The sequence below is a fragment of the Quercus lobata genome, chromosome 5 (genome assembly GCF_001633185.2).
Source record: "Quercus lobata isolate SW786 chromosome 5, ValleyOak3.0 Primary Assembly, whole genome shotgun sequence".
NCBI lineage: Eukaryota > Viridiplantae > Streptophyta > Magnoliopsida > Fagales > Fagaceae > Quercus > Quercus lobata.
Genome location: NC_044908.1, coordinates 78,244,952 through 78,266,396, shown reverse-complemented (window position 1 = coordinate 78,266,396; position 21,445 = coordinate 78,244,952). Strand labels below are relative to the sequence as shown.

General features: G+C 37.1%; 1 pseudogene; it reads left to right on the top strand.

Annotated features, from left to right (window-relative positions):
* The first annotated feature begins 2,004 nt into the window (after nucleotides 1-2,004).
* LOC115991203 lies at nucleotides 2,005-8,912 on the top strand (annotated as a pseudogene).
* Nucleotides 8,913-21,445: the final 12,533 nt, after the last annotated feature.

The window sequence follows — 21,445 nt, the reverse complement described above, 5'->3', positions numbered from 1 at the left end:
TAGAGTCAGTTTTGAAGTCTTTTGTTAATTCTGTCTCTCATGTTCCCATTGTAACCAAGCCTTACTTGTGGCATCTTAGATTAGAACATGCTTCTAATGAAAAACTTAAACACTGTGTATCTGATATGTCTTCTTTTCATTCAAATAAAGATTGTGTTGTGTGTCCAATTGCAAAGCATAAACGTTTACCCTTTCCCAATTCTAATCATTTATCTGCTCATCCCTTTGATCTAATTCACTGTGATGTATGGGGACCTTTTGCCAAAGCAACTCATGATGGTTTTAAATATTTTCTTACCATTGTAGATGATGCTACAAGGTCAACATGGGTTTACCTTATGAAATCTAAATCAGAAACTAGGCCCTTATAGATTTCATTTTACAAAATGATACAAACTCAATTTCAAACTAATATCAAAGTGTTTAGAACTAACAATGCTCAAGAATTTTTCCTCAAAGATTTTTATGCTCAACATGGGATTGTTCATCAACATTCTTGTGTTGCTACACCACAACAAAATTCAATAGTGGAAAGGAAGCATCAACATATCTTAAACATTGCAAGAGCATTGAAATTTCAGTCTAACATACCACTCTGCTATTGGGGAAACTGTGTTTTGATAGCAATTTACATCATCAATAGGCTGCCTAGTGTTGTTTTGGATCATAAAACCCCTTTTGAGAAGCTTTATGGCAAGGTTCCTTCTTATCATTATTTAAAAGTTTTTGGCAGCCTTTGTTTTGCCTCCACATTGGCCCACAATAGGTCTAAGTTCTCACCTAGATCTATTCCTTGTGTTTTTCTTGGGTATCCATTTGGTGTTAAGGGTTACAAGTTGTTAAACTTGCTTACAAAACAAATTTTCATTTCAAGGGATGTTTCTTTTCATGAGACTGTCTTCCCTTTCATTTCTCCATCCTATTCTTCACATACTTCCATTTCACTTCCTCATATCTGTCCTAATGTAGCTATTCCACATGATCCTATGTTTTCAGAACCTTTTACACCTTCTTTACATGTTCCTTCTCCTAATTCTGGTCCTCAAAATGTCTCTGATTCTACTTCAAATCCTATTGTTCCTGTTATATCAGCTTCAATCATACCAGAATCCATCATTCCAGCTTCTGGTGCTTCTGATCTTGTCTCACAAGGTTCCATAGCATCTGATTCTTTACCCCTTCCTCAAGAACCAAATATAGTTCAACCAGATATTGTTCCTTCCCTAAGAAGATCATCTAGAACTACCAAACCTCCTTCCTACTTACAAGATTACAAATGCAGCAGTATCATGTCTACTGAACTTTCCCAATCTAATCCACTCAGCAAGTCAGGTACTTCCTTGGTCACTACTAGGTATCCTCTCTTCTTCATAAGCCCATTTTTGTTCTGTCATTACCTCTATTCCTGAACCAAGATTCTTTCATGAGGCTGTTAAGGATCCTAAATGGCAAAAAATGCTATGGTCAAGTAGCAGAATCCTGGAAGCTAGAAAAGAAATAGGTTCGGCGCAACCTCGTTGAAGCAAGAAGTTTGGAGGGCTTAGGTACACTGGGTAGATTTGGCTTGGAGGGTCTATTGCTGTTCATGTATCCCAACTACATTTTCTAGTGGATTACTTACCGCTTGGAGGGCGGCAGAGAGGTTTTACGCTGAGGGCTTCGGTTTCCTCTTCGATAACACATCAGGTGTTGTCCTTGTGTTTGCATCTTCCTTCCCTTTTATCTTTGCCTTTTATTATCTGCTGTGGGTTGTGATTTTAATTGGCTTAGATTGTTTACCAATTCTGTTTATAACTTTTGTTCATTTTCCGCACACTTGTTGTTTGTCATAAAGCTTGAATTGGTTATTTTGTAATTTGGGGTCTAAACGTTCAAGGGTGTTTTATACACTATTTGAACTTTTAGTAATTAATAAATTGAAGTTACATGCACACACATTCACATGCCCTACTTTTGGACTTTTGTGTCCTATACGGTATATGATTAATATTCATTGGAAAAACCATGAACCCTGCTAAACCGTTACTGAATGCGGTATTACTTCTCTCCCTTGTTTTCCCAATTTGCATTTCTCTTGATACCATAACACCAGACCAGCCTATCAAGGACGGTCAAACTCTACTCTCAAACCAAAAAACCTTTACACTTGGATTTTTCAGCCCCGACAATTCCAACCGCCGCTACGTTGGAATTGGGTATTACCAAATTACCGAACAAACTATTGTGTGGGTTGCTGCAAATAGAGATGGTCCTGTCAATGATACCTCCGGAGTTCTCTCCATCAATGATCAGGGAAACCTTGTACTCCACTCCCAAAACCAAACCATTCCCATTTGGTTTGCTAATGTTTCTATTTCAGTCTCACCCACAAACAGTTCTATGGCTCAGCTCTTAGATTCAGGAAACGTTGTTTTGGTTCAACAAGACAACCAAATGGTGAAATTATGGCAAAGCTTCGATTATCCCACCAATACTATGCTTCCGCTTATGAAATTGGGGCTGAACCGGAGGACCGGGCTAAACAAGTACCTAACATCATGGAAATCCAAAGATGACATGGGAACTAGCAATTACTTGTCAGGGTTGGATCCAAGTGGGTATCCCCAGTTTTTCTTCTACATGGATTGGGTTCCATTATGGCGAATCGGACCTTGGACCGGCCAAGTATTGAGCGGTGTACTCAAATGGACACCTAGATTTTTTAACTTCACCTTCATTTTTATCTTTGTGAACTATCAAGATGAGATCACCCTCATGTATAATATAATTGATCACAAAGCTCTCCCTAAAACTAGATTCGTTATGCATGAATTAGGAACATTGCAATTCTTCATTTGGTCTGAAAGTAGATGGGTGGGGATCCCGTTCACATTCGAGCATTGCGATAAGTATTTGTTTTGCGGTCCAAATGGTTACTGTGATCCGTATAATGTGGACAAGTTTGTGTGCATGTGCTTACCTGGGTTTGAACCCAAGTCGCCCCATGATTGGTACTTAAGAGATGGGTCGCATGGGTGCGTGAGGAAGCAAGGAGTGTCCACGTGCAATAACGGAGAAGGATTCATAAAGTTGGCACATGTGAAGGTGCCTGACACCTCATAAGCACTTGCAAACATGAGTTTAAGTTTAGAAGAGTGTGAGCAAGAGTGCTTAAGGAATTGTTCGTGTACAGCTTACTTGAGCACATATGAGAGTGAAGGGATTGGATGCTTGAGATGGCATGGGGAGTTGGTGGAAACAAGAACATTTTCTGATGTAGGACAAGATTTATACATACGCGTGGATGCTGTTTTACTAGGTATATTTTATTCTTTTACAAAGCTTCATCTATTGGTCTTTTTGACTTCATATAATATTTTTGAATTTACCAAATATGTGACACTACCAAATACCTGCCCCAGCAATAATGCCTGATGCTAGTGATGAAAGTTTTGTCCTATGGAGTCTAGAGTTTTAATCTGTTTCACTTTATCGTAGTCAACAGAATATAGATGTTACCTTGTTGTCTCCAACTAACAAGCAATGAAACAAAAATTGTACATTACGTTATTTGCGCTAGACACATAGTTATGCCCAAACCTATGGTATCTTGGTGTTTATACAGAGGTCTAAAGTAACCACTTTTGCTGAATTGTAGGCATCAACATAATGGAGATCATGGGCTAACGGCACTGAGATTACAGGTTTCAATATTCCCACACTTGGTGGTTCCCCCCCATAATTCGACTACTTGGGCATAGTAGGATGACTAACTTCAGGTAGATTATTGGGTCTTGCACAACGGTTTTTACACTTGGGCATAGTAGGATGACTAACTTCAAGTAGATGCCCTTACTCTTCCATCTTTAGGGATAACAGAAGAGTGGTGAAGCTAGATTACTCAATAAGATGCTTTTAGTCGAAGTGGAACAAACAAACAGATTAACCAATTCGGAAGGGTTAATCTTGCATGACGAGTTGAGCTTGTGGTTTCAGATCTTTGAAGCTGACTAGTGAAGCTAACTGGTAAAGCTAACTGATGAAAATATTCCCCATTAGTTCGCACGTAGGTGACGAATGAGAATATATGTGATAAATGAGAATGTAGTTGATGGATGAGTACTTGTAGAAATATTCCTTATCATTCACAATGGCTATCTTCTCTTTTTCCTACTTTATTCCAAACCCATAAGCAACGTGGGCAGAAGTCGAAATCGTTTAAGATTTGCATGTGCCTAATATCAAATGATTTTCTATAATTATATTCATCACTTGTGTCTTGCTACGTGACACTTGTTCCATCTGACATTTGTTGATATATAAGAAAAAAATTTTGCGCTTTTTTATTTCTTTTTCTTTTGATAAGTGAGTTTTGGCTTCCAAAAGAGAATCATAGATTCTCCTTACACCCATTGTTTCCTCCTACTCGTTTTTCTCTCTAAAATTGCATTAGTATTAACTATTTATGTTCGATATACTTCTCAAGTTTATTGACGTTATTATAAATAATATATTAATTTTTTTTTAAACATTAGCTCAATATGCTGAGAAAAATGGTCTTCATCATAAAAAGACGATGTTGGCAATTCTAGGAGTTTTTGCTGCTGTAATGTTTCTTCTTGTGGAGATCTCTATAGTGTATTGGTTGGTAATGAGGAAAAAAAAAGGTAAACAAGCCTTTACTCTCTCTTCTGTATAAAGTGGATTCCTTTTCATCTATTTCTTTAATTCTAAGGCTGGTGAACAAAATCCCTAAAAGCAACTCTAACAATATATTTGGGAATTGGGAGTTTTACTTTGTTTTGTTTTGTGTTTTTTTGAGAATGGGATGGAATATGGTATAGTTTTTTTTAGTATAAGAGTTTATAAAAGAATGAATGAAAAAACAGAAAGAAATCTAAAATTTTGCTAGTATGTATATCCTTTATCTTTTATTTGCTTTTTTCAAGATGTAGATAAAATCAATATATTATTTCCATTTCATTAATGGAATAAGTGTTCTAAAACACTTTTTAGGAGATAATGTAATGGAATGAGCATTCTAGAGGGAGGGAGAGTGAGAGGTTGGTGTGCCTTGGTATTTGTAAAAGTTAAGGAAAATGTCTTCATATAGTCTACTACCAAAGAATAGTTAAAAAACGTCACCGAAATTACAAAACACATTATTTTCCCTTCAAAGCTGCAAAATGCATTATTACATGGGCTTTATGTTCTTCTTTTTAAAATTATTTATGAAGGAGTGTTTTGCATTGCAAAAAACTGAACAATATATACCATCAATGCAACAATGCAAATCAAAACGTAAGCTAGATAAAGCTATACAAAGTACAAACATCTTTCAAAGTTTCAACTAACAGACCCCATAGCACTCTTAATAATAGAGAGAAAGACACTTAAATGATTATATAAATTCCATTTTTGTATTAAATTCTTCAAATTTTTACAATAAGCAATGATGAATCTAATGAACCAGCTATAAATTCCAATTTTGGATGATTCCTTTTATTTTTTCATGGTAGAACATCTGGCGGAAAACTTAGATAATGTACATTGGACTCCCCAATTAAATCCAAACATATAGCTGCATTAAAATTAGTTGTTCTTGGAAAAGATAACATTGTTTGTGTTTTATTGGTTAATGCAATCATGTGTTTGAATTTAATTGGAAACCTAGTGTATTGCATCTAAGTAGATGGTATAATGAAGCAACCAAGGCAATTTTGAAAGGAAAAAGTTTGACTCCAAACATGTTTGGAGCTATTTTGCTTCAACCCATGACCATGATGTAACAATTTAAGAGATCATCCATGTGTAATTTTAGTCGCATGACCTTTTAAATGAGTCATGTAACTTGATTAAATAATACACATGGATAGTCTTATAAATCGCCATGTAATGAGTTGGAAAAGATACTCTAAACATGTTTGGAGCCAAACTTTGATCATTTTGAAAATACTAGACTTAAACTTTTTGCATTTCAACCTATGTATTTCTTAGTGCATTAGATCATTCCATCTGCAGATTCCCTTATCTACCATACATAAATGCAGGGATCTAATACCAAATCAAGTAAAAGAACACATGGTCACGCATTCCATCTGACTTCTACGAAAAGCACAAAGGAGATCACCATTGTAGGTTTGTACCCGATTTTGCAAGCCGTTCTTAAGTAGGCAACTTATCCTTCACAGCCAGCAAAAATATGAAGGACTACTTCCTCCTTTGAATTAAGGCCTTTTTTCTTACTTCACTCCACCACTAAACTGCAACTCGTCCTTCACTACCAATCAAAATATAAGGGAATGCTTAGAAATGGCTGCTTTAGACTTACACCAACTTCCACCATTCAACTGTGCCCTTTTTACTTCTTATTACAATTCAGGTTGAATTGCATGTGAATTTTCTAGATTTAGTTGGAATCCAGAGCATTGAGTCGTTTTAGTTAATTCTTGTACATGGAAATAAGCATGTATCTTCTGATCTAGTAGGTTTCCAAGGCCACTACACATCTTTTAGAACGCTTGATATTTTTGCAAACATAGAACTTGTAGTATAATACACCACCCTGTGGGCAAAATTGGGGGATCAAAACATCTTCAAAATGTCAATTATCAAGCCACATGAATATTACTCTACCCTTTTCAACTAAAAACTTGATGAATATCCTAATATTTTCTACAGCCTCACAGTAGCCACAAGGAACTTTCATTACCCAGAAGCACATACCTCTAAGAAAAGTGATTTTTAAATTGTTAGAGGTCAAAAAAAGCAACCAAGTGGGATTTCCTATCAATGAGGAACTTAAAATTATAAACTTAAATTCTTCCTCTTATTTTCCTCTGTTTCATTCTTTTCTTTTAGTTATTTGCTCAGTTTCATTAGATAGGGCTTTTGTATGGGAATTCATGATTGCAGAAAGGTAAAAGTTTGGCTCCAATCATGTTTATAGTCTTAGGTTTCAACCCCCAATAGGAAGATAACACACGTTCTTGTCATTTGTAATGACAAGGACATGTGTCATCTTCCTATTGGGGGTTGAAGCCTAAGGCTTCAAACAATGTTTGGAGTCAAACTATGTCCTTGAAGAAATATGGTAACTTACATTATTTGTTACTTATTTTATGATAGGGAAGAATCAAAGCATTGCTTCCCATTTACCAAACTTTGAAGACTCTCCAAGTAAAAGGGACCTCGATGGAACTAGAAATTCAAACTTTCTTGTGTTTGATCTAAGAACCATTATTGCAGCCATAGATAACTTCTCTATGTCTAACCAGCTTGGCAGAGATGGTTTTGGCTCAGTTTATAAGGTAGTCTCCGTGTACAAGTCCCAAAAATTGCTTAATCTTATTTAAAGTGTGTAAATGGATTAGAAAGGACATCTTGAATGTTTAGAGGTATTCATTGAGCACAAATTTGCTAAATGGAATTAGGCTTGCCCAAATAACATACTAAGTTGAATTTCTCTCAACAATTGTGCACTATGACCAAATGAAATCTGAATTTTTTTTTTAATATAATGAAATCTGAAATTTAATTTCAGGGTTTGCTACAAAATGGGATGGAAATAACAGTGAAAAGACTATCAAAATATTTAGGACAAGGAATAGAACAGTTCAAAAATGAAGTTGCACTAATCGCTAAACTCCAACACAGGAACCTTGTGAGAATTTTAGGTTGCTGCATTCACGGAGAAGAGAAGATGTTAGTCTATGAGTACTTGCCAAATAAAAGCTTAGATCTTTCATCTTTGGTATGTCTTCTTTTCACATAAAATTAATTCATCATCACCAGAAAATGGTCCTCCAATTACAAACATATCAATTCCTACTAGTGAAATTATATACATAACCAAGTAAGCACAAATGCAATCTAATCCAAGTTCTCACTTCTTCACTTAGACGAAACAAAAAAGTCATGTTTAGATTGGGAAAAGCGATTTGAGATTATTTGCGGAATTGCTCGAGGGATCTTATATCTTCATCAAGACTCAAGATTAAGAATTATCCATAGAGATTTAAAGGCTAGCAATATTCTACTCAACAATACTTTGAATCCAAAAATTTTAGATTTTGGTCTAGGGGTGACCAAATTGAAGCAAATACAAATTGCATCGTTGGAACATAGTAAGTTTGCCAAATTGCAAAGATATATTTATAGTTTTTGCCCAATTACTTGACTAATGTTTTAATATCTAGAGACTAACGTTTTCATGTCTAGAAAGAGTACAAATTGCAGACCTCTCTAAGAAAAATATCTAGAATATCTTTATAATTCTTTATTATCTTATGTTACTTCTAATGTAATACGCCATGTTCGTGCCCAATGGAACATCTTTAATCTTTTTTTTTGTTAAATAATGAGTAAGGCTCAATGGATTCTTTTTCATTGTTTTACGCAGTGGTTATATGTCACCTGAATATGCAATGCAAGGACTATATTCAATAAAGTCTGATGTATATAGCTTTGGGGTTTTGCTATTAGAGATAATTATTGGTAAAAAGAACAGTACTTATCATCCTGATGGTCCTCCCTCAAATTTGATTGGACATGTAAGTACGAGTGCAGACTATGACTACTAAATTCGGCTTATATTATTTAGCCTGATATGATGAATATATTGTTAGCAGATTTGGGACTTATGGAGAGAAGGCAAAGCAATGGAAATTGTTGATCCATCACTAGGTGAGAGATACCCTGCTATTGAAGTTTTGAGATGCATTCAAATTGGGCTTTTGTGCATGCAAGAACATGCAACAAATCGGCCAACCATGTCAACAATTGTTTTCATGTTGGGTAATGACACGACTCTTCCTTCTCCAAAAGAACCTGCATTTACTTTGAAGAGTACTTTCAATAATAAAGACAAATTAAATGGTGAAGCATCTAATTCTGTAAATGAAATAACAATTTCTGAAATTGATAGTCGCTAAAGCGCCACTTGGAGAAATGTGCTAATATGTCATTGCAACATAAGATTGACTTCCTCGGAATCTACTGTATAGCCTACACTATTATTTTCTTGTAGAAACTTAATATGTATAATCATATAATACATCATTGCAAAAAAGAAGAAACCGTATAATACGACACAAAATTTCCTATCAAGTGCTTTTTAAAAATTAATACACCAAGAATTAAATGCATGTGTTTGTGTGGATAACTTCATTGGTTTTCCAAACAAGATGTCCAAAGAAGAAAAATAATTAAGAAATCTATCCGGGTTTAGAAACGGAACACTAACTGCATTATGTACAAGTAAATTTTAATTTGGATTTCAAGGTGTTGTAATCAAAATGGAATAATTGTCTTTTGAATTGTGTTGTTAAAGATATGTTAGACATATTAGCCCAATGTAATAGGCCCAAACCCATACTTATTTGTACTAGTAGTCTAGGATTTAGTCGCCTATATATACTCATGTTATGGTTTATTGTAATATAGGTTATTGTACTACACTCTTATATAATAAAGATTTAGTTCTAAAGGGTTTCCTTTGTAGACGTAGGCCAACAAGGCTAAACCATATAATCCTCATAGCTTAATAAACGGTCACAAATCGAGCTTATAATGAGAAAGTTATGGGCTTTTTTGCGTTTCAGATTTTTGCTGATATTGCAATCTTAATCGATTGAACTAGGTGTCTAGCTTGCAATTGGAAATCTCGATTGGTCGAGCCAAGTGTTGAGCCAATAGTTGAACTGACAAAAACTTTGTTTTCTTACTTTGAACTTGATTCTTTATTGATCTGAAGCTGGGTCTTTGTCTTAGACTCAAGACTCACCAAAAATACTATAAATGGATTACATTTGATCATGGTTTGCTAACCTAAAAATATGAACTCTACAATCTCCCCTTTTGGCAATCCGTGGCAAAACCCAACTACAAGGAATAACCCAAGTTTACAAAGAACATCAATTCAATAACTCACCTTCATGTTGTCATGGCTTTATGTCCTTAAGGTCTTGTACTTGGTCACATCAACACTACAACACCACTACCGAGCCACTATGATTCTTGGCCTTAATTGCTCTAACGTCAAACCTTATAACGTCAAACCTTAGACTAATAGACTTGTAGTTCAAGTAGGAGACTTATCTTACACACAAGATACAATTGAGCTTGGGCTAATATTACACTGTTAATTTTCAACTTTGTTCAATACAAAACTACATCATCCTCTCCTTCACAACTCAATTTTGGCAAAGACTAATAGGATGACTAAATTGAACAAAGTTGAAAGTTAAAAGACTGAATTGAATGAAAGTGAAGTTAAATGATTGAGTTTAATTTTAGGCAATGTTAGAATATGCAATAATCTATAATTCATCCAATTTCTATTAAACTTCCGAAAAATCTAATGCGTAATTGCATACTATAAGTGGTTCCACACTTCCACCATAGGGGGAGCTCCTGCAATCTATACTGATTCATTTATGATCACTTTACTACCTTGTTACCTACTCTGTGAACATGGGCTTACGGAACAGTTTTCAAATCTTTGGAGCTTTTGTAGCTGCCGACAACATGGTCCATGACCAATGGGCTACAAGAAATGTCCATAATGCGTGGATTGTGGTCTCCTAGTCCAGCCTACAAAATCCACACATGCCGTCCTCCATTTAGGTCCTCTCACACAGATTTGTTTTTGTTGGTAGAGTCAGTGCAAACTCACAGAAGGAAAGGAAATGTTTTACTTTACCTTATCCAGCACTTTGCCACTTCATACGATGTCCCACAAACCATTGCTCATCCTCCACTTAAGCATTCACAGTACAGAGCTTCATGGGCTTTGTAAAAAGCCGAGTGGTACGAACTACAAACCAAGAAGCACCCCTTCTATCCAAAAGCTCACTCTCCTAAACTGACCAAGAAGCACCCATTTTTCGGCTGCATCTCCAAAGAACATTGAGGTGGGGTATTATTTGGCCTTCGAAGTTTCGATCGAATCGAGTGAGTATTTGTCTCCACTTAAGCCATGGATGTCCCAGTAACCTTTGTAATTGGCTACTAGTATGTTATATTGATGTTATTTATCAAAGAATAAAAAATTACACAAGTTCAATAGCTGCCTAACTACAGAACTAGTAATAGCCATCTCCTCAGCGTTATATGTAGTCCCAAAACATATTTGTTCATTTTGTTTTACTCTTGTACTCAAAATGAACAAATATTAGATAGCTGATTTCATATTTGTCCCAAAACTGCCGAGCAACTATATTCCTCCACCAAAAAAACACTGCCATATTAGTTATGAAACAATACTGGGACTATTAAGTGCGTAAGTTTCATAACAACATTGGCAAAATGATAGAAAAAACTAATACTCTAGAAGACAGAATAATCAAGCTTCGCTTAATCATTTAACACATCAAACTCAAAATCAAAGAACAGTATTGCTTTTGAATGATTCGCAGTAGAGCCCACAGCCACCTTTTTATCCTTCTTGCATCTGATTTATTAATCAATCACTCTTTTCACTATGATTAAGACCCTTTGATGGACTTTCATTCCTGGCATAGACAAAGACTAACACGTGTTGGCAATCAAGTCTGCTACATGATATATATATATTTTTTAAGTAAAAAAATTACATGATCAAAGAATTATATTGAAAAAGAGGAGCAAATAAAATTTACAACAAATTGCATACTATTTAAACAACGATCTTTTAAATCCTACGTGAAATTTCACAGAATTAGCCCCTATAATATAACAGAACCGTAGATTGGTCTTCACAAGATTTATGCAACCAAAAATGATGACATCAATACTAAGACAGTCAATTAAGCAAACAAAAGCAAATTCATTAAACTCCATTGTTTTACCTATTGTTCTGCGTGGTATCAATCACATTGTCGCTATCAAGCAAAAGAAGACTCCTCGATACAAGTTGTGGCCTGAAATGACTTGGGAAGCTTGCGAATTTCAACCATCTTGTGTATTTTATTTTCTATGTCATACCTAATAAGATAGGTACGATCCATATGACACTCCTCCATTAAAACCTTCTTGCAGTTCTTGGAAAACATTAAAGGCTTCCAATACTGAAAATTCCAAGCCACTAGTCCGAGTCCAATAACCCCCTTCCCCATATTCTTTCATTAACCAAACATCATTGAACATCACCTTAGCAAAATAGCAATCACAATAAAACAGAGGTGTCCTTCCAATACTTCCAACCAAGTCAGACAATGATTGGATTTTTGAAGCGGTGTTGTAGAGACCTGGATTTTTTCAGTGGCTAGATTGAAAGCAACAATGTTCTTCAGCCCATCCTCAGCAACTACCCAATGTGAAGCTCCATTCAATGATACCAAGTGGGAACATATTGACCACTCCTGTTTTGGCCTTTGAACTTCAATTTTTATTTCCAAGACCTTGATTTAAGACTACACACCTTGACTTCAAACTCCATTAAAGATGTTGAAGAGTGATAAGGATAAAATTGTAAATATACTCGTTTATGGGATGGACGCAGGGCAACGTTCCAATCAAACCCGACAGTTTGTTTTGTGCCCACTGACAAATAACAATAGGGAGTCTACAGCTTTAAGCTGACGAGGTTAATTGTTGAAGACAAAAAGCTGACGACACTAAGCTGTAGGGGATATATAAGATTGATGGCTCTTGTATAATCCTGGCTTGGCCTCCACGTGTGCACATATAAGGAAACATCTTGTGCCCCACGACAAGTGTTAGTCTCCTACAAGGAAAGGATTCCACAAAATACGCTTATGAGGACTCCTATAAGGAAAAGACTTCTAAACCAAGGTAGAGATGTCAACCCTTTACTACTATAAAAGCCCCAAGACCCTTACTAACTAAGGTACGTATAATTCACCCCAGCTCTGACACTCTAGAGTTGTGAAAAGTTCTAACTTGACTTTCAGAGGGTACTTGGTCGGCACCACACCGGTACTCTTTGTAGGCCTTTTTTTTTTTTTTGTGCAGGTACTGTTTTGAGCACGTGAAGACCGTGTGACTTACTGTTGATTTTTCAGCATCATCAGGTGGCGCCGTCTGTGGGGACTCATACTTTAGCAACTTGTAAGCCATACTATCGCTTCTCGAACAAAGAGTTGTATGGTACTTACTCGCTCGATGACAACCACTAACAACGTTCAGGGATAAATATTTAAATAGTGTATAAAACACCTTGAACGTTTAGACCCCCAATATACAAATTACCAATTCAAGCTTATTATCAAACAATATATGTGCGGAAAATGAACATAAGTTTATAACAGAATTAATAAACAATCTAAATCAAATAAAATCACATCCACAGCAAAAATTAAATGGCAAAGATTAATGGAAGAGAGATGCAAACACAAGGACAACACAACGATGTGTTATCAAAGAGGAAACCGAAGCCCTCGGCGTAAAACCTCTCCGCCACCTTCCAAGTGGTAAATAATCCACTAAAGAATGAAGTTGGGATACATAAACAGCAGAAGACCCTCCAAGCCTAATCTACCCAGTGTACCTAAGCCCTCCAAGCTTGTTGCTCCAACGAGGTTACGCCAAACCTTTGTCTTCTTTAGCTTACCAGATTCTGCTATAACCCATAGCATTAACCAATATCAATTGGTCCCTTCCTAACTGCTTCCCAAGCACCAAATAGCCTTCTTACAGATATGGGTATGGTGAAAAAAGGTTTTGGCTAATTTACCTCTCAAGAATGTAACAATGGAGAGGGTGAAAGTTGAGGAATTTGAAGAGTCACTATGTAAAGATTATGGATGAGTCAATCTTGTTTTTCTCTAGGGTTTCTCTCTCAAAATTCTCTTTGGAAGCTCTCCATATTTCGTGGGTATAAGGGGTATTTATACTGGAGTGAGAAAGGAATGCGAAGAGTCATTTTTTCCATAACAGAGTAGACTAGCGACTTGGACTCACGACTTGACTGAGTCGCAAGTCTAAGCTGTGAGCTAACTGAATGACCAGTTTAGACTTTTTGTCTTGTAGTGCTACAGTTGGCATGACGGTTTAGCTTCTCTGCATGCTTCACTCGTGTGCATCATCTGGCGGCTTGCAAGCTGCGAGTCACTTGCAAGATCCAGCTGCGAGTCGCTGCTTCACTGTACAGTCTTGAGGATTTCTTCACATTCTCTCACACACTACCCTTACATGAATCCCACCTAAACACAGGGTTACTAGTTGTTAAATTACAAGCAAATTTGGCATAGAATAAAGTCAATAAGATGGTTGATTAGATTCAACCTTACAAGGGAAACAAGCTGCGACCCACTGCCATGGAGAGGCAGGTCCAAACCCTCACAGCAGCAGTGGAACATCTCACCAAAAAAAATCAAAACCTTGAAGAATAGCTACAGCAGAAGAATGCTGCTATGGGTACCCAAGAGGAAGACTAAGAAGGTACCAGTGCTGAGAGGAGAGGCTGAGAGGGATCGGAAGGTAGTAACACCCCAAGCAGACTAGAGTGACAAGACATGAGTCGTCCTTCCATTACAGACACGGCTCCCCCTCACATTGTCGTAAAGATGTAGATGATGAAGGAACGGATGGACCTTATGATGAACACCCTTAAAGGACGAGTGTTTAGTGACCTTGATGATCTGGTCTATCGAATTGATTTGCCTTTCACCACATCCGTCAACTCCTTCTCCCTATCGTAGAAGTTTCGCATGCTACAGATAGAAAGCTACGACGGAGCCAAGGACCCTTTTGATCACCTAGGGACTTTCAAGACCTTAATGCCCCTTTAAGGAGTAGCAGACGAGATCATATGTAGGGCCTTCCCTACCATACTGAAGGGTCTTATGAGAATTTGGTTCAGCCGACTGACGCCTAACTCCATCAGTACTTTCAAGGAGCTAAGCGCCCAGTTCACTTCACACTTTATTGGGGGGGCATAGGTACAAGAAGTCTACTGCGTGTTTGATGAGTATCAGGTAGCAAGAGGACGAGATGTTGAGATCTTATATAGCCCGCTTTAACAAGGAAGCGCTCTCGATCGATGAAGCTGACGACAAAATACTTGTAGCAGCCTTCACGAATGGGTTGCGGAAAGGTAAGTTTCTGTTTTCTTTATACAAGAATGACCCAAAAACCATGTTGGATGTACTTTACAAGGCCACCAAGTACATGAATGACGAAGACACGCTGCTGGCTCGAAAGGAAAAGCCTAAGAAGAGAGAGAGGTAGGAAGACACGTGACAGGACAGAGGGCGGAAAATGGCAAGAACTGGAGAGCGAAGGTGTTAGGTTCTAAAGTTTAGGACTTTATGTATTTAGAACTCTAATTTGTATTGTTGTCAAACCATGATCAAAACAATGTGTTTAGAAGTGTTTAAAGCTAGCTCAAAGTTGTAAGTCAATGTAAAGTTGGAATCGAGTGTAAAGCAGAAAACACTGTGGCTTTCGGCCTGGCTCGATCGATCGAAGCTTAGGCTCAACCGATCGAAGTTCGGGCAGATTGCTTTTCTGCAGAATTTTCCAACTCAGCCCTAGTTGTTTTAAAACGTATTTAGGGTTTCTTATTTGTCCTAAGTATAAAAGGCAAACCCTAGCCACGTTTTAGTGTTGCTCATATTGCGGTTTGTGTAAATCTCTTGTGAGATCTAGAGGAGCTTTTCTTTGCACAAACTTAGGGTTTTCAAGGAGGAGATATTCTCTACACCTTGATGATCAAAACAGTTGCTGCCATTAAAGCAAAAAGAATACACAAGTAGGGGTGCTTGTAGCTGGTGGGAATCCAAGAAAGAAGGAGTCCGTGGATTCGGAGCTTGCACGTGGTCGTGTCAGTAAGTTCTACTAGTTGGTAGCATTAGGAAGTCGAGCGGGGGTGCTTGTAAGTCCTTTTGTATGAACTTCGATTCTTTCTGATAGTGGATTCAGGTTTACCTTGAGGATAGCTAGGTTAAATCCTCCCCAGGTTTTTACCGGTTTGGTTTCCTAGGTGATCATATCGTGTGTTATTTATTTTCCGCTGCTTTGCATGATTTGATCTTTATTATTGTGATAACCTAGACTTGTTTAATTGGACTAAGTAACAACTTGACTAATTACCTAGGTTTAATCAATTGTTTAAGGGGTCTAAAAACTGTCAAGTGGTATCAGAGCGGGTAACTCTTTTGTTGTTGATCCTTTGATCACTGAGCTGGTCCTTGACCCCTGTTGTCATGGAACACGGACACTCTCTAGTTATTCCTCCTCACTTTGATGGGAATAATTATGCTTACTAGAAAGTAAGGATGAAAGCTTTCCTGAAATCCATTGATGAGAGAGTATGGAACTCCGTTGAATACGGATGGGAGAAGCCCACTACTCCTGTTAGTGAGTGGCAAACTTCTCAGAAAGAAGCAGCTTCGTTTAATAGCAAGGCTATGAATGCGATTTTTAATGCTGTTTCTATGGAGGAATTTAAGAGAATCTCGAAAGTTGAGATCGCTCATACTGCTTGGAATATCCTCCAGACTGTGCATGAAGGCACGAAAGTTGTCAAAATAAATAAATTGAAGCAATTGACTTCTAAATTTGAATGCATTAGGATGTCTGATGATGAATCTTTTGATGAATTCTATGCAAAACTGAATGATATTGTTAATTCTGCTTTTAACTTGGGTGAAATCTATGATCAACCTAAAATTGTTAGGAAGATTCTTAGATCTTTGACTGAAAACTTTAGACCTAAGGTGACTGCCATTACTGAAAGCAAGGATGTGGACTCCATCCCTGTTGATGAGCTTGTAGGATCTCTTCAATCCTATGAGTTGGATCTACCCAAAACTACCAAATCCAAATCAATGGCTCTTAAGTCAGTTGATGATGTTGAAAGTGGTGGATTTGATGATGAGCTCTCTGCTACAGAGATTGCCTATCTTGCCAAGAATTTTAGAAATTTTCTTAGGAATAACAATAGAAAGGCAAGAGGCACAAATACTGCTGAACTTAGAAATTTTAGGAAGCATGACCCCACTAAAGTTAATAACAATGATAAACCTAGAGAAAGAATAGGTCAATCTTCCAATAATTCTTTGGGCTCTCTATGTTTTGGATGTCAAGGGTATGGACACTTGAAATCTGAATGTCCAACCTATTTGAAGTCTATGGGTAAGGCTATGGTTGTAACCCTTAGTGATGGTGAAGTTTCTGATCATGATTCTGATTGTGATGAGGATGAAAATTTCATTGCTTTCACTGCTACTACTGTAGTTGATGAGAGCATATCTATTGAAGAGAACCCTTCTGATGGGGAACTCTCTGAAGATGCAGATCTTCAAGAGGCCTATAACAAACTTTGCAAAGTTGCTACAAAGGATGCTTTGAATGTTGAACTTGGCCTAAAGAAAATTGAATCTCTTGAGCTTGAAAAGAAAAATTTGCTTGTTAAACTGTTTGATGCTAATGATCTTTTGAACAATGTGAAAACTGAAAACATGTTTTTGCTTGATAAAGTTAAATCTTTAGAACTTGATTTATCTGTTGCTAGATCTGCTAGTTCTAAACTTGATCAAATGCTGAGTGTTCTAAAGTCATCTTCTGACAAAACTGGTTTAGGTTATGTTGATAGCATCTGTGTGTCCGCTCCCCATTCCACTAAGTTTGTTCCTTCATCTTCTTCTTCTGAACCTTCAGTGAGTGAGATAGTGAGTGAAACTGTCAAACCCCCTATGAGTGAGGTTGCTAAACCCTTAGAAGGTTCATCATCTAGGAAGATTAGAGTTGATCTGAAAGAATCTAAGCCTAAGAAGCCTACCCTATCTAAGGACAAGACACATGATAAACCTGCATGGGTTTGTCATTTTTGTGGAAAGACTCGACACATACGTCCAAATTGCTACAAGCTGCAAGCTGCAAAGAGAGCAAACAAACCAAAAATACCTGTGCCTCAAGCACTTGATCCTATGGTACTTATTGGTGATTTGGTAAAGGCTTTAAACCTTTATTCCAATCCTGGAGTTGGTAATCATTCTCAAGTGAATAAGAACTCCAATCCTCGTGGTGCATCTAAAAAGTTTTGGATGCAAAAGACTCGACCTAACTGAGTCTTTCTGGCATGGTCCTTGTGCTTCATTGCTCTACCCTTTGTGACCATTGTTCTTTGGTTTTTTTTTTTGTTGTCTCTAGGATTTGCATAGCATAACATTCATGCATTTCATTCTAGGTGTTTTTATTTTTAATAAAATAAAAAAAAAAAAAAAGGAAAAAGGAAGCACATTTTGTTTTTGCACTATTCTTCTTGGTTTTTAAGAACAAGGTTGGTCAATTTATTTTCACATAACATGTTTTTTGTACCTTGTTTAGCTTTGATGAGCTTATTTATTGCACTCTACTAGTTGAAGATTTGTAGTGCATGTTGTGTGGGAAAGATGTGTATGGTTTTTGATTACTATGTCTTAATCTTGAAGTCACTTGTTTTTAAATGTTGGACTTGAACTTGTAGAGAAAGGCATAAATAACCATCTCACCACTGTTCACTAGCCAATCATGAACACCTTAGTGCATATCATAAGATTTTGTGCTCGAGAAAGTGTAGCACATGCACAAAAAGAACATAAGGCGAAGCCTCGGTAAAAGTGCTTAATTCTTAAAATCTAAATTGGTGTGTACTATTAGGCTTGATGCCAAACTCACATAAACTTAAAATTGGAATGTATATTAAAAGGCATAAATACAAGAAACTTACATGATTGCAAGCTTATGATCTAGGAGATGTGGGAGTTATATGATGTAACTCTTTAGGTGATAGTCTCTTTTAAATTCTTTGTGATAAATTTTGTAGACTTTGTGATTGATTACTATTCACATATCACCTCACATGTATCTCATGTCTTTGCTAGTCGCACACACTAGACGAATTACTCTTTGCTAAACATTGTACATGTTATTGTGTGTGTTTATGGTCTAACCAACCAAGTTTTTGCAATCACTTTGAATTATGTGCAAACTAAATTTGTTGCTTGAAAATTTGTGGAGAATGCAAAATTTTTTTTGGGAATATTGGGCTTAAAATTCTTGTTTGGAAAATCATATCATCTCATACTCATGCATTTTTGGTCTTAAATTTTAATGCTTTGAGTCAAATCAACTTGTTTGTCAAAAATTGTGTTTTTCCTGAAAAATATGGTGAGCCTCTACCTGATTCGATCGGTCCATTTTGTTTTTCGACCGATCGAAATTTTTAAAATTTAAAATTTTTTGAGAGAGGGAGTCTCTGTCTGTTTCGACCGGTCGAGGCTGATTTTCGACCGATCGAAACTCGTGTATCTGGTTTTTTTAAAGGTAGAATTGGACTTTTTCAAAGTCACTGTTCAAACTTTTTCTTTTCTTTCTCTCTCTCCGTGTTGGCTCTTGGCTCCACCATCAAATTTTTGTCGTTTTCCTTCAAGATTTTTGCAAGGTTTTTGTCCTTAGAAGCCGGTAAGACCCTTTTGCCCTTCTTTTTCAAGTTTATTTCTTGATTTCATGCATTTTTCATGCATTCTCATGGGTATTTTCGGCATCTTCAAAATTATTGGGGTTTTTGATGATTCAAGCCTATTCTTGTGTAATTGATCAATGGGTTTTTGTGCCATGATGTTATATTGATGTTCCCTATAGTTTAATTTGATCAATTTTGTGGTTTTTGAAAAATTGGAAATTCTAGGGTTTTGAATTTGATCCGAATTGGGGATTTTGTCAAATTGGCTTAAATTGATGAAATTGGCTTCTCCAATTGATGTAATTGGTCATTATTTTTGTTATTATATCATGTGTAATGATCAATTCGTCAATTTTTTAAAATTGATCAAGTGTTTTCTATATTTTGGGGTTTTTTGTGTTAAAAATCTTTATGTGCAAGCCAATTTTGTAATTTGAATCTTTTTGACTTAATTCATTGCATTAGCACATGCATTATGACATTTAAAATTGTTCATGCATCATATAGAATTTGATTCTTTTTTTGTTTTTGTGCTAACTTGCAGTCTGCCTTTGGTTTCTTGGTTTTTGGTTTTGTGTTCTTTCGCTCTGTGTTTTGATCCTTATCTTAGCACCATGCCTAGGAAAACTAGAGCTCATAGGACCACTTCCACTTCCTCTGAGTCTCCACCTAGAGTAGAGCTGTTTAAGAATGATAAGTGTAGAGAAGCCTATGACACCTTGAACTGTAGGTGTAAGATCTGGTCTGAGCGAGCTATTGTGTTAGATGCGCTTGATCCGGCCATTAGGGCCAATTTTGAGTCTAGGGGTTGGTTGCCTCTCGTAGCGATAGATCATCCACCTCCGACCGCCCTGATTAGAGAGTTCTACTCGAATCTCTCTTGTCACATCTATGATTCCAACACCCTTGTTAGGAGTTGGATACGAGGTGTAGAGTTCACCATTACCCCTCGGGTAGTGGTTGAGGCTCTTGGGGTGCCGGTTGTTCGAGATGCTGACTATCCCTATGATGAGTCACCCTCTTTAGATGTTGTCATGTCTTACATCACTGGGTCATCTATCCAATAGGGTTCTGATCTTCGGATCACGTCCGCTGATCTTACCGAGACTGCCTATCTCTTCTTTAGGATTGCGTGTCATTCCTTGTGGCCTATCTCTCACTTCCACACCATCCCTTTAGAGCGATGTGTGTTTTTGTACGCCTTTGCTTCTGGAGCATCTATCAGTTTTCCTCACTTGTTCCTTCGTTCTTTGAACGAGGTTCATAGGAGTTCTGCCGTAGGGCATGCGCTGATTCATCCTATTTTCATTCATAGGATTCTGCTCTGTTTAGGTCTAGATGGTTTTCCGTCAGGTGAGCCTGTTCATGTGATAGCTCCCATAGGTGCCACCTTTCTTCGTCAGAGGGCTGCTCAGTTGAGAGTTCCTCCTTTTCGTCCTAGAGGTGCGTCATCTAGTAGTGTTCCCCCTCTTCCCTCTTCTACAGGTACAGCTGCTGCTGAGCCTTCAGGTGCTGCTGCTGATGCTGATGCTTCTGTTCCTCCACCGACTGCTTCAGATGATTCAGACATTCGTCGCACGTTGGATCATGTCTTGACCGTTCAGGCGGCTCAAGGACAGATTTCAGTGGAAGTACTTGATGAGATCCGTGCCTTACGTGCGGAGTTGGCGCAGTTTAGACCACCTCCCTTTTGATGATGGATATCTTGTTTGCCCTTTGGCATTCCGTCACAAAAAGGGGGAGTACTTGTAGGTTTTTTGTTTTCAGGGGGAGACTTTTTGTTTTTGGTTGGAGCTTGTGGAGTTTTAGATTGTATCTAGGTGCTTCACTGTGTACTTAACATTTTTAGCTCTTACCTTGTTTTTGATGGGATATTCATGTTAGGGGGAGTTTTATGTTTTTGTTGATACTTTATTTGTTTCTTGTTTCAAACTGCTTATTGATTTATATTTATGAGTTATTCATTGATATATGTCTTTATTTGTGTGTTGTTTGAAATCAAGAAGTTATTTTGTTTACTTGTATTTTTTCCACACATGCGGTTATGCATTTTGTTTAGTGTTTCAGGAAATATAC